The 15126-nt window shown below is 39.5% G+C and overlaps 1 protein-coding gene across 1 annotated transcript in view; it reads right to left on the bottom strand.

Moving 5' to 3' along the window:
* Nucleotides 1–15126, bottom strand: part of LOC124788951 (calcium and integrin-binding family member 2-like) — a 63866-nt gene that overhangs the window by 24773 nt on the left and 23967 nt on the right. The gene's annotated exons all lie outside the window — the stretch shown is intronic.

Below are 15126 nucleotides of genomic sequence, written 5' to 3'. Positions count from 1 at the left end.
CTTCCCTTTTGAATGTGTACAATACTATGATTCACAAAACAACCTAATGGATCCAAAACTTCATTATCCTCCAATGGTTCAATAACACATACCGTACCCACAGGTAGATTTGAATCTACACTTACCCAAAGCGGCTTCCCGGAGCCACTAGACATACACTCATGTGAATTAAGCCTTAATGCTATTGTACATGGCTCAATTCGTTTGTTCATTATGCTGAATGCCCCTCATGACAGCTCTGAATTGACAACAGTTTCCCCTAGCTCAAATAACATTCCACCAAGTTCCACAGTTCGTTGTCCAAGGTCAATTTTGGCATGATGTTGATGCAAGAAATCTTCTCCTAGGGTCATGTCATAGCCCTCACTTACCCATGGTACTACCTCTAAACATGCATCAAACTGGACTTTCCCTATGCAAAAGTCAACTGTCACTGATCCCAAAGGTGTGAGCTCCTTATCCCCCACTCCACGCAACCTATAATGTGGTGGTTCTAACTTCCTTCGTGCCATTGAAATCTTAGTAACCACTGACACTTGCGCCACTGTGTCCAACAAATTCCTAAACTTTTTAGTTCCTATGGATCCTACCACTGAACATTCCACCTCTGCATACATATTTGTAACATTGAAATTAAACAGGAGCTCCATTAGGTGGGTCTTGGGCCCTCTCTGCCATTTAACAATTGTCCACCTCTACTAACTCCACTTCTCCATCCTCCACGCTGCTGATTTCCACCCCCTTCCTCTATTCCTTGGTGACTGGGTACATTGCCTCTGCACATGTCCTGTACGACCACAATCATAACATTTTATACCTACTGTAAACACTGTTTGTCTATCACATACCCCCGTTGTCATATCTATTTCCTCACAATAAATTGCCAGCTGAATGGCCGAATACAAGTCTTTCAGAGTCCCTCCACACACTTTCCGCACCATATGCACTGGTAACCCCCTCAAAAATACATCATGTGCCCTTTGCTTGGCCTCCTGCAACAGAATACAATTCGCTTCAACGCTCTGACCCAACTTGTAAGTATACTCATTAATTTCTCTTATTCTGTCTGCAAATTTCTCTACTGTCTCCCCCTGTCTCTTCGTCATTGTACTCAACATCTCCCTAAAGTACCAAATGCTATTCTATTTCTTGTACCTGTGTAAAAGCCCCCAATTCAACTGCTTAAACTGTCCTGTCTTCCGTAAGGCCTGAGAACACCTTACATATGTCTTCGCTTCACCCATTAATCTAATCTTGGCTACATGTAAGAACTGTTCATCAGACCAGCCATTCATCACAGCTGAAGTTTCCAAGTCTTCCACAAACGAATGTACATCCTCAGGTACCTTGCCAGAAAATGGAATAATCAAACTCATGGCAGCTGGATCAATTTTCTGCTGCGGCACCCTAGGCAACAGTGACTGATCAGATGAAGTTTCCCGCTCACTCCTATATGTTAATTCACTTCTCAACTGTGTATTGTCTGCTGTTAATTGTGCTACCTTTTCTAACAAAATCCATACCACTTCTGGTTCTGACACACCTTGCGTCCTTGACACTGCCATTGTGTTGCTTTTGTTCCCAGTTAGTCCCATTTCAACCTATAAAATCCCACAGAAACAAAACATTTAACTACAAAAATAAACTGACTTCCTACAGCTCAGTATCTCATCTTACATTTTAGGAGGAGATAAATAAAACACTATACTCAGCCCAATACAAAAGTAATTAAATGCCATGAAAAAAAATATATTACTGCCCCAAATGCTCTAACACTTACTCTGACAACACAAAGAAAGAAAACATCCAACACTCAAAAAGATGAATTGGTCAACACATTTTGTGACTGTAATGCAGGCAGTGGGCTCAAATGTCATACTGTACAGATGACGCCCACTATTTTGATACCAAATGTAGCCATCACTGCCAAATGTAGAAGTTGACATGTGGTGGAGGAATGTCGGACATGGATGGAAACTGTCAGGATGCGCCGTATTAAAAATTGTCCATGATCTCCAAGTACGAGGGTAATCCCAAAAGTAAAGTCTTCTATTTTTTTATAAGCACAGAACTCTGTTTGTGTGGCAGTAGGTCACATTGTTATGAAGAATGCTTCATGCGCTGTGTGTAAACATGTGCACGCCACGCTGAGGTGCTCAGTCTAGGATTGGCAGCTGTTGAGAATGGAGCTCCCATTGAATGTTACCGCCAAGTGCAAATTGCACAAAGTTATTCAGTTTTTGAATGCAAAGGGCACTGTGCCAATTGAAATCCCTCGCTAATTGACAAAAGTATATGGTGAGTCATGCATGGATGTCAAAAATGTTCATAAGTGGTGTAGAGAGTTTGCAGCTGGTAGGACCGAAATTCATGACAAACAAAGGAGCAGGAGACCATCAATTTCTGAGGAGACAGTGTTGAAGGTTGAGCAAAGCATGCATGAAGATCAATGGATCAACCTGGATGATGATCTCTGCATGTTGGTTCCTGAGGTTTCCCGAAGCACCGCTCACAGAATTTTAATGGAAACATTGAACTACTCAAAATGGGTGCCACGCATGCTGACTGAGGACCACATGCAGCAACGAGTCGATGCTTCCCACACATTTCTTCACTGCCTTGCAGTCAAACAGGACAACTTTCTGGACTCAATTGTCATGGGTGACGAAACCTGGGCATACTACTTTACACCTGAGAACAAGCAACAATCATGCCAGTGGCAGCATCCTCCTTTGCCAGTGCCGCAGAGCTGGTGTGAGCTGGTATGACATGGGCATACAAAAACTTCCACAGCATCTACAAAAATGAATCAACAGAAATGGTGATTATGTCAAAAAGTATCTAAATGTTCAAGCTGCAAACTGATGTAAACTCCTGTAGAAATAAACTGGTCTATGTACTTATAAAAAAAAACAGGAGACCTTACTTTTGGGATTACCCTCATATTTTAGTATTCCCAGCTACAGTGCTGTGTTCCTCTCTGTCTGTGTCACAGGGACCTGCGATGCTGAGGACGCCACTTTGCTGTTTGCAAAACAGCTTGGTGTGGAAGGGCTATCTCAGCAACCCATGCAACATACTACGGCGTGCCGGCCGTGTACAGCTGTGGAGTTTCGACAGCTTCAGGATGCATCGGCAGCCGACTCAGCAGCCTCCATCCCCGTTGCCTCGGCACCGCTCACGGGGAGCCACAGGGTGGTCCGCTGTGTGCTTCTTCGCCGTTGCAGTTAAGGCTGTGTTGACAATAAGTGCCTGTGATCCAACAGCCAAATCTGTGGCCATCACCTCAGGTTGCCTCTGGCATGTGTTGAGAGCCAACAAGACTGCCCGCAGTAGCAAGCTGTCAAGTGGCCTGCTGCTGGCTGGCTACGGACTCAGAGGGGTGAACCAGCAACCTGCCGTTGACTGGAACACTGGTGCCCTATCTGCTGCTGCGTGTAGCAAGTGGTTTGACATGCCCCACCACCCAAGGGAGCTGCCACACTCAAATCCCCTTGTTAGAAAACTGTCACCTATTTATACGCGGCTGTGCACCTCTGTTTTGCTAACGTGCTGCTCCAAGTCATGTACTCATAACACATAGGTAGGCCAGTGGGCCCCTTCTGCCTGTAACTTGCGGCATGCAAACTGCTGCGTTTACTCTTTTCAGTGGTTCTACAGCCCTGTGGCCTCCATTCTACTTCGCAACTGCTGATAAGTGTAACCTACTGTCAACCTACTGTCTTTTGGTAAAGGACATCAAAATGGCAGAAGAATTTATCAAGTGGTGCCAGGAAATGTAACAGAAAAGAGGTGGATGAATGAGGTACAACTGACTGCCAAATGTGGTCCCTTTGAGAGCTGTGGAAGACCACTATGAGCTCACCTCTCTTATGTGCCAAATAGTAACAGGAGAAATGTAGCAGAGCAGTGTATGGCAGCCATAAATGTCAGACCAAATACACAAGAGATAGGAGCCACATAAGTCTGCCCCATACCTCAAGATGTAATAGAGAAGTCAAAGAAGAAATTTGTTGATATTTAGAACCAATCTGCAATGCTAGTTGAATCTGCAATGGAGAATGGACTCTGCCAGCCTGGACATATGCCACAATCATCAGATGATAACACAGCATCAAACCAATGCGGGTATGACAAACTGCTCTGACAAGCACAATGTCCTGCAGAAGAACACATTTATAAGGCAGAGAAAATGTACTAGTATGCTTCCACTGAGGATACCCTGGACAATTTGTATGCAGATGTTGAGGGAGAGAAGAAAAGTGTTTGATGACTATTACAACACAATACATCAACCATCACAACAGGCCTATTCCCACGAGTCAATTGAAGTTATTACAGTTGACTTATTGGATGAAGCCCATCACAATACCTGGGTCGAGATCATTCTCCAGCCTGCTGTAGCCATTCTCATCTCTGTACAGATGTACTAGTCACTTGCCTAGCTGCTGACTTCACCAAAACTCCGTAGACGATAGTCAGATGTCAGGAAATCTCACTGGCATCATCATAGATGGTCAACCTCCCAGGGCCCTAGTTTACTCAAGGGCTTTCCTTTTCTGTGATCTTGGATATTCATCATAATCAGCTAAAGAAGACTATTTTCTCTGATACAAAAGCAGTTGTGCTGAAAGTCATAAATGGGGAACATGTCCAGTGACAGGTACATGTATTCCAAGTACAAATATCAGTGTCAGAACATAGCCTTTCGGATTTGTCATTTTAACAGTATGTAGTCATAATGTTATTTTCAGATGGGACTTTTTGCAGACATCACAAGCAGTCACAGACTGTGGAAGGTCAGAGCTCCATACTGAAGAAGCTGTTCCAATAAGCACACAGAACAAAAATTACTCTGGGCTGTTGTCTGGCAAGTGCATAGGTACAGCTACACCAGTCCAGGAATGGCAGCTTAGTGTCATGGATGAAGAACCACAACAGATAAAGCTACTGTCGAACTGCCAATAAGGTGTGGCCTGACCAAGGAACTTCGGCGGGTGACCCATTAGGCATCAATTTTCTGATGCTTTCAAATGCAGAATGGATAAATGGCAGACCATGTGGCCCATGGTGAAACACAGCACCAACACTGGTGATCATCCACCAATTATCCAACACTGATATAGAGTATCATCAGCTGAGCAATAGACAGTCAGGAAGAAAGTGGAGAAGATGCTGCAAGATGGCATTATTAACCCTGAGAGAGTCTTACATCATCTTTTGTGGTCCTTGTGAAGAAGAAGGATAGTAGTGTTGTTTTTATATTGACTGTTGATGACTGAACAAATTCATGAAGAAAGAAGTCTATCCAACATTGTGCATTGATGACATCATAGGCTGCTTGAAAGGAGCAAAGTATATATCAATTATGGATATGAAGATAGGCTGTGTAACATTCACACCACCTTCAGATATATGGTGGACAACCTTCTTTGACATCTTAAATTGCTATTTGGATGACACTGTCATTTTTCAAAGACATTTGGAAGACATCTGAGTGAATTGACAATTTTATTGAAATGTGTTCAGACTGCAGGTCTCTGCCTGAATCAAAAAAAGTGTCTTTTTGCCACCCACAAAGTAAAAATCTGAGGGCACCTACTGAAAGGAGATGGCATCAGTCTTGATCCAGAGAAGATACAGGCAGTCACAGAGTTTTCAACTCCTCAGCACATGTGAGAAGTTTTCTTAGAATGTGCTTGTACTACTGGCAATTCAGACTGAACTTCTGTCCTGATGTTTGTCCCTTGTGAGAATTATAGCAGGGAGATGCCAAATGTTCATAGAACAAAGTGCAAGAAAAGTCATTCTATGTCTTTAAAGAAGTGCCAACAACTTCTCCAGTCCTAGCACTGTATGAGGAGAATACCAAGACAGAACTCCATACCAATGCTTGTGGTCGTGCGATAGGTGCAGTTCTAGCTCAAATTCAGCAAGGTGCTGAAAAGATGTTAGTTTATACTACCAGAGAGCTATTCAAGACTGAGATGAACTAGTGTATACAACTGAGAGAGTTCTTGCAGTTGTTTGGACCATTAGGAAGTTCCACCCATATTTATTTGGCAAACCATCACTATTGTGACAGATCACCATTTCCTGTGCTGGCTGAAAGTACCGCTGGGTTGACTGGCAAGATGGGTGCTAAAGCTTCAGGAATATGATGACACAGTGGTATACAAAAGTTAATGCAGACACAAGGACATCAACTGTCTTTTGAGTAATCCCCTGGCAGAACACAGCAGCATAGATGAAATCTGTGTTATCAACCCATTAAATGACATAGCTGCTGATGAGAAGGAAGATCCAGCACTGCTGAAAACTATAGAAGCCTTGAAGAAGTAACCACTGAAAGGAGAATTCCAATTAATAATGGTTCCAGCTCATCTACAGTCTGCTATCACGAAGTATTTCTATGATACTACAACATCTCGTCACTTGGGATTCGTGAAGACTCTAGACAGGATGAGAAATAGGTATCACTCTGGCCAGCCTCTGCCTATCTGTTAGACACTATGTGACCCACTGCAAGTAATGCCAACAATGGAAGCCCAGGCTGCAATTAACTCTAGGGCATCTAGTACAAATCCCACCTGCAGCAGTCCCACTGAATCAAATTGGAATTGACCTCTTGGTGAGGTTCCTGAAGACTACAAAGAGGATTCACTGGAAATGGGTAATAGTCTGTACTGATTACCTCACCCGCTATGCTGTCACCAAAGCTTTACTGATTCTCAAAACTCCTGAAGTTGCAAAGTTCCTTGTAGACATCATTTTGAAGCACAGAGCACCCTGTGTGATGATTTCTGATCATGAAAAAGTTTTTTTTCAGTTGAGACTAGTATGAGAAGTAATTTCATGTTGTAATATCATCCTCAGGATGACAACTGCCTACCATCCTTAGACAAATGGCCTCACAGAATGCTTTAATGAGACAACAGCAGATATGCTCTTGATGTACATTGATGCCAAACAGAGAGATGGGATACAGTACTACCATTTGTGGCCTTCACATGTAACACAGTGAAGCAAGACACTAGCGGCTTCATGCCATTCTTTCTGCTCCACAACCATATGGCCAAAATTACATTGTTCCTGTTTCAGCCAGATGGTACTCAGAGTGATTACATGAATTATATCATCAACAGGATGAAAACGTATGGGAACTGACTCACATACAGACACTGTACAAGCAGGAGAAAGAAATAGAGTACTGTAACACCAAGCACCATCGAGTGAGATACAGCCTATGCAAATTAGTACAGATTTTTACACCTATGCGGAACGTTGGATTGTCAGGAAAAGTAAGTTATTTTGGGCTGTATCATATCCTTTGTTACTTACTGAATGTCACATGTGAAGTCTAAGGTTAGACCCTTGATCAAGAAGACAAAAATGCAGAAATGTTATGTGTATCCTCTGTGTGCAACCCTACTACAGTCCAGATGTGTAGATTGATGATGGGAGATTCAAAGAAACTGAAGATCCACTCAATAATTATGAAGCTTCGACAAGAAGAGCTACCTCTAATGGCCATCATAGTCAAAAGCATGAAGAACATGGCCTTAGTGTAAGGTTCTGACAGTGCCACCATACGGAGAACCATTGATGAGATCTAGGTCCAGGATCTTGTAGTCAGTTCCACTCAGAACTTCTGAAACAAGATGTTGTAGTTTCTCCAGAAGAGTGAGCCAATTTGGTGTAGTGGTCAGTGTCACTGGTTGATGTGCTGCAGGTCACCAGTTCAAACTCAACCACCAGCTATTTCTTGTAATTTAGTATTTATCATGATGGAAGGTTCTTGAAATATCATGTTTGTAATGCTTGTGAATTCTGGAACATTAAATGTTTGTGTAATCATCAGCATTCTGGAATATTTGAAATTTTATATTTCTGAATATTTAGAGCAAGTTGCCAATCTCTGCGCCACATTGAAATCTTTTCAAGATCTGGCTGAATATTTATGCAGATTTTTTTCAGATAGTATTTCATTTAGATAACTGCATCATCTGCAAAAAGTTTGATGTTATTATTAATTTTGTCTGCAAGGTCATTAATATACAATATAAACAGCAATGGTCCCAACACAATTCCCCCTGGTGCATACTCGAAGTTACTTCTACATCCAAAAATAACTTTCCATCCAAGATAACATGCTGTGTACTCCCTACCAAAAAGTCCTCAATCCAGTCACAAATTTTGCTTGATACCCCATATGATCATACTTTTGACAATAAGTTTACATGCAGTACTCAGTCAAATGCTTTTCAGAAATCGAGAAATACTGCATCTACCTGATAGCCTCAATCCAAAGCATTCACTGGGTTTCATGTGATTAATGTTTTCAAAATTCTTGCTGGTTGGCATTGAGAAGCTCATTCTATTCAAGATACCTCATTATGTTTCAGCTCATTCTACAACAAATCAATATTCGATGGTAGTTTTGTAGATCACTTCTATTATCCTTCTTGTAGAAGGATGTGACCTGTGCTTTTTTCCAAGAACTGGGCATGGTTTTTTTTCTCCCCAAGGGATCTGCGATAGATTATAATTAGAAGAGGGGCTAACTCAGCTGCAAATTCAGTACAGAATCTGGAAGGGATTCCATTGGGGGCTGGAGCTTTGTTCAATTTTGGTGATTTCAGCTGTTTCTCAACACCATTGACACTAATACATATTTCATTGATATTTTGAGTGGTACAAGGTTTAAACTGGGGCTATTCTCTTGGGTTTTCCTTTGTATAGTAACATTTGAAAATGTAGTTAATTCTTCAGCTTTCGCTTTGCTACCCTCAGTTTCAGTTCCTGTCTCATTCACTGGATACTGGCCACTGATGCTGGTGCCGCTAACAGCCCTTACATATTAACAGAATTTGTTTAGGTGCAGTGAAAGGACAACATTCTGCTATAGTAGTCATTAAGGCTTCAGTTATTGCTCTCTTGACAGCCGACAGCCAAACTCATTTTACTCAGCATCCCCCCCCCCCCCCCCTCTCTCTCTCTAACCCTATGTTTTATTGTACACCTATTGTGCAGCAATCTCTGTTTCTGTAGAAGGTTCTTTACAGTGATTATATACAATGTCCATTTAGACCCTCACACTGTATGCCTCTCCTAATATCCTTTGACCTCTAATCAATTTTTGTTGTATTTCTATGAACAAAAGACATATTCAAAGTACTGATATTTGAAAAATAGTTTATAAACAATTCTTTCTGTCAGCTCTGTGATTAGTATTTTTCACACCTTGGAAACTGCTTGTAATCAGCTACTTCACAACCATATAAGATGTTTACAATCTTAGAAAATCAAGAGTGAAGTACAGAGGAAGACTAATAATTTACAAAACCCAATCAGAACTAATAAAATTTGAAGAACCATTTCATGTCACAAAGAGCACATGGCAGGGTTACAGCTTGTGAATGCAAATCAAAGACAAGATGAAGAGTAGCAGAAAGAAGAATGACAAAGAAGAATGACTTGTTTAATATTGAACTGTGGAATGACACAACAGTGGAAGAACTGAAAGAATTCTCGCATCTATGAAGCACAATTACACAGGTTGGCTGAAGCAAGGAAGACATTAGAAGTAGATTGTAACAGGTAAAGAAAGCTTTCTGCAACAAAAGAGCTCTGCTGATGAGGAAGTGAGAAAGAAGTTCCAGAAACAGTATGTATGGAGCACAACACTATTGGGAGTGAAACATCGACTATGAAGAATCAAGAGCAAAAGAAACCAGAAAGAAGGAAAATTAATGTTCAACATTCTATCAACAATGAGGCCATTAGGAATGGAGCACAAGCTCAGTTTAGGTAAGTGTCGGGAAGTAAATTGGTCATTCAAAGGAACCAACTGGCATTTGTCTTAAGTGGCTTTGTGAAACCATGGAAAACATAAATCTGGATGGTCAGATGGGGATTTGAACCACCATCGTCCTGAAAGTGAGTCCAGAGTGTTAACCACAGAGCCATCTTGTTTGCTAATGAAATTGGAAGCATTTTAAATGTGGTGCTACCAAAGAATGTTAAAAATTAAGTGGGCTGAAAAAGTATAAAATCAAGGAATACTAAAAATATTAGTTGAGGGAGAAAGTATATTGAAGATTTTTTCCAGAAGAAGTTCTGTAACAAATCAATAATGAACTAACAGGCAGATGCAACATATTTTGTGAAATATGCTAACAACAAGTTATAGCTAGTCTTAACCTACTGAAACTGATAATTATAGTTAAACAATGGAAAGTCCAAGTTGGAATATAAACAATATTTTGTAAAGGATGAATTGCTACTCACTGTAAATATGACAGATTGAGCTGCAGACAGACATGATGAAAAGACTATTACATATAAGCTTCACCCAAAGCCTTCTTCAGAACAGAAAAACAAGCACACATTCATGCAAGCAAGCACACCTCACATGCACATTGCTGCTATCTCAGGCCTGTCTGGCTGGAGCAACAGCTGTTGCACGCGGGTGTGTGTGTGTGTGTGTTTTTCTTTTCTGTAGAAGGCTTTAACCAAAAGCAGATATATAACAGTCTTCTTGTCATGCCTATCTGCAACTCATCGTGTCATCTTTAAGGTGAGTTGTTACTTCTAGATTGCTTTGTACATGTATGTTATGAGGAAACAGCTACTTTGACAAAAGGCACTGTTTTGATTGTACTAGATACTGCTAATTAGCTGTGCAAGTATCATCTGACTATAAGCATTCAGACACAAACAATGTCACTTATGATGTGATTGAATGAGGAGTCAGTTATGAACAGAAGTTCTGAAGTAGTGGTGGTGGGAAGAAGAGTCCAGATGGAAGGAATCGTAGAAGTGACAATAAACTATTGTGCTGCATAATATGCTCTGCAAAAGGATATTATGATTCACCAGTAGACATTCTCTGCCTGTAATTTTCCATCACTCTATTCAAGATGCTGATATAAAAGTTAAGTAGTGATTAGATTGTTCTTGGAAATTCTTGATGTTTATGTTTCATTTCTGTAAATCATCACCTCTTGGAACCATTTAGATATTTCCTTCTCAATCTTTGGATTATATTTTGACACCAGTAAACTTTTTGGCGGGAGAAAACTTTCTTTGGTTGTGGTAGTCCATTTCATATGTCTCCATTTCATCAGGCATCATCTGTAATGTTTCTGATTAAATAATAAAATACCTTCACTACTTCTATTTTAGGAATACAATGTTTAGCACATCAAAGCATTAACATCTGTTGCATGCTGTTAAGCTTTCTTTTGTTCCCCATCTGGCAAAACTGTGTGCTAAATTTCCAGTTAGTACTCATCTAATCTAATTTCAGTTAATAAAGGAACCTTTCAAGTAGCTTAAAGCAAGAAAACCCAGTAACAAATGCTCTCAGTGATCATGGTGCTCAGTTATTTAGGATAAACAAGATTACATTCTCCTCGGTGGTATTCAGAATAATTAATGTCTCCAGGAAAATCACTTTTAAGAATAAGCTATAAGAGACAATCTGGGATAAGAATAGTTTACAAGAGAACCTGAGTTGAAAATTTTAGTGGACTAAACTCTGACAAAAAGTTTAATTTATTCCATGCTAAATTAATACCATTATTTGAAAATAGCTTTCCTCATAAACTAATCAGAAAGGGACACCAAACAGTCATCACTAAAGGGATTAAATCAACTCATGAAAGTAAAACGGAATTGCATCTGTTGACAAGAACAAGTAAGGTGCCAGAAAGGTATTACAAATGAAAGAATATGCACATTATGTCAGAAATATGTAAGCCAACAACAGACGTAAGTCTGTATAGGCTGCAGTGAAATAAGAGACAGGACAACAAGCTACAGAACAGGATAACGTCACTTTTGACTTAAATGGAAGGGCTATAAATGATCTGTCACATGTAGCAGGTATGTTTAATAATAATTTCTCAAATGTGGGGAAAATATAAGGGCAACCAGTTCAAGAGCAAAATCAAAGTAGGATGTCAAAAATGTGACTCACATAAAATTCAGTAGTATGGATGTTTCACCCATTTCTTCTGAAATTAACAAAATTATATATTCTCTCAAAAATGAAAGCTCTTCTGAATTTTGTTGTGTTCCAAAGACTTGTTCCCATAAAATAAGCAATGTCCTTTCTGAAACATATAATGCATCACTAGCTAAGAGTATTTTTTTCAAAGAGACTGAAATATTCCATTGTTATACACCTCCATAAGAAAGTAATAGAAGAGATGTCAGTAACTACTGACCAATTTCACTGCTGGTATCGTGTTCCAAACTTTTTGACAAGTTAATGTGTTTTAGAATATTACACCACCTAAGCAACAATAATATGCTAAGTAAATCACAGTTTGGACTCCAGAAGGGCTAAACAACTGAGAATGTCATTTACATGTATACACACCAATTTTTCATGCACTAATTAGGAAAATAGCTTCAGTTGGCATTTTCTGTGGTGTATCTAAGTCATCTGATTAAGTGAATCACACTATTCTCCTAGAAAAACTGATAGTATAGTCAATGAATGGATGTTAGGTCCATTATTGTTTCCTATATGTAAATGACATTCAGGCTAATATACAACAAGCATAAATGAGTTCTTTTTGCATATGACACTAGTATTGTAATCAGTCCAGAAATGTGCAACAATAAAAGAAACAGTAAATAATGTTCTTAAAAATATTACTGAGTGATTTTCTGCAAATGGTTTCACTCTCAATTTCAACAACACAATATATTCAGTTCTGCACATCTAGAGATACTACAACAATTTTAAGGGGAAACCTTTAAATTGGTTTCCATACTGATGAGAATTTAAACTGAAAAAAAATTTTTTTGGGACTTCTAAAACAATGTAGTTGAGCCACATAAGCAATTCTGACCATTGTAAAACTTGTGGGGAGACAAATCAGTAAATTAACAGTTTTGCATATTTTCATTTGATAACATCATGTGAAATAATGTTTTGGGCAATCAACTTTAAGAAAGAAAGTCCTCCTTGCTCAAAAATGTGCTGCAAGAATAATATGTGGTCCTCACCCATGAACATCTTGTAGGAGGTAGGGATAGTGAGCAGTGCTTCAAAGCATATTTATTCCCCCATTAAGTTTGTAATAAATAATCCTCAACAGTTGAAAACAATAATATACATAATTAAAATAATGTTGCTGTTGTGGTCTCCAGTCTGAAGACTGGTTTGCTACAGGTCTCCATGTTACTCTATTCTGTGATAACCTCTTCATCTCCAAATAACTACTGCAGTCTACACCCTTCTGAATCTGCTTACGGTATTCATTTCTTGGTCTTATTCTCTGACTCTTGAAGTCTGAGGGTATTTTCCTTGACTCATACATCTTGCACACCAAATGGAAGACTTTTGTCATGGCTGGCTCTCACAAGGCTATCAGTAGTTTTGGTGGAATGTCATCTACTCCCTAGCCTTATTTCAACTTAGGTCTTTCATTATTCTGTCAAATCTTCTCACAGTATCATATCTCCCATCTCATCTTCATATACGTCCTCTTCCACTTCTATAATATAGCCTTCAACTTCATCTCCCATGTATGGACCGTCTATATACTCATTCCACCTTTCAACTTTCCCTTCTTTGCTTAGCACTAGTTTCCCATCTGAGCTCTTGATATTCATACAGCTGATTCTCTTTTCTCCAAAGGCCTCTTTAATTTTCCTATAGGCAGTATCTATATTTCTCCAAGTGAAATATGTTTCTAAATCCTTACAATTGTCCTCTAGCTGTCCCTGCTTAACTATTTTGCACTTATTGTCAATCTCACTTTTTAAAGATTTACATTTATTCCCTTTGCCTGCTTTATTTGCTGCATGTTTATATTTACTCATTCAAACAATTAAATTCAATATATTCTGTATTATCCAAGGACGTCTACCAGGCCTTGGCTCTGTACCTGTTTGGCCCTCTGCTGCCTTCACTATTTCATCTCTCAAAACTACCCATTTGTCTTCTACTATATACCTTTCCCCTGTGCTTGTCAATAATTAACTAATGCTCCGTCTGAAACTCTGGTTCTTTCAACTTATCCAGGTCCCATCATCTTAATTTCCTACTGTTTTGCAATTTTTTAGTTTTAATCTATAGTTCATAACTAACACAAAGTTTGACTCACATACCTAAAGATGTGTTGTTGTTGTGGTCTTCAGTCCTGAGACTGGTTTGATGCAGCTCTCCATGCTACTCTATCCTGTGCAAGCTTTTTCATCTCCCAGTACCTACTGCAACCTACATCCTTCTGAATCTGCTTAGTGTATTCATCTCTTAGTCTCCCTCTATGATTTTTACCCTCCACGCTGCCCTCCAATACTAAATTGGTGATCCCTTGATGCCTCAGAACATGTCCTACCAACCGATCCCTTCTTCTGGTCAAGTTGTGCCACAAACTTCTCTTCTCCCCAATCCTATTCAATACTTCCTCATTAGTTATGTGATCTACCCATCTAATCTTCAGCATTCTTCTGTAGCACTACATTTCGAAAGCTTCTATTCTCTTCTTGTCCAAACTATTTATCGTCCATGTTTCACTTCCATACATGGCTACACTCCATACGAATACTTTCAGAAATGACTTCCTGACACTTAAATCAATACTGGATGTTAACAAATTTCTCTTCTTCAGAAATGCTTTCCTTGCTATTGCCAGCCTACATTTTATATCCTCTCTACTTCGACCATCATCAGTTATTTTGCTCCCCAAATAGCAAAACTCCTTTACTACTTTAAGTGCCTCATTTCCTAATCTAATTCCCTCAGCATCACCCGACTTAATTAGACTACATTCCATTATCCTTGTTTTACTTTTGTTGATGTTAGCGAAGTTAAATGTGAATACAAACTGAAAAAGATTTTCCATGACAACTGATCCTGTTCCACACAAGAAATTCAGCTTTTGTAATGTGTACAAGATGGTAGGTAGGAATTACTAATTCATATCTACAGCTCAAAAAAAATATTTAAAAATGCATGTAAATGGTCAGCATGTAACCTTTCAGCATGTAACCACATTTACAAATGAACATGGTATACAAGTATAGTGTCAGTTCTTTCGGACACAATTGAGTCGACCTGCAGCTGTGTGTATGTAAAGAAATTTCTTACTTTTTCTGCAATGG

The sequence above is a fragment of the Schistocerca piceifrons genome, chromosome 3, assembly GCF_021461385.2.
Source record: "Schistocerca piceifrons isolate TAMUIC-IGC-003096 chromosome 3, iqSchPice1.1, whole genome shotgun sequence".
NCBI classification, from domain to species: Eukaryota; Metazoa; Arthropoda; class Insecta; order Orthoptera; family Acrididae; genus Schistocerca; species Schistocerca piceifrons.
This window is presented reverse-complemented; position numbering and strand designations above follow the sequence as displayed.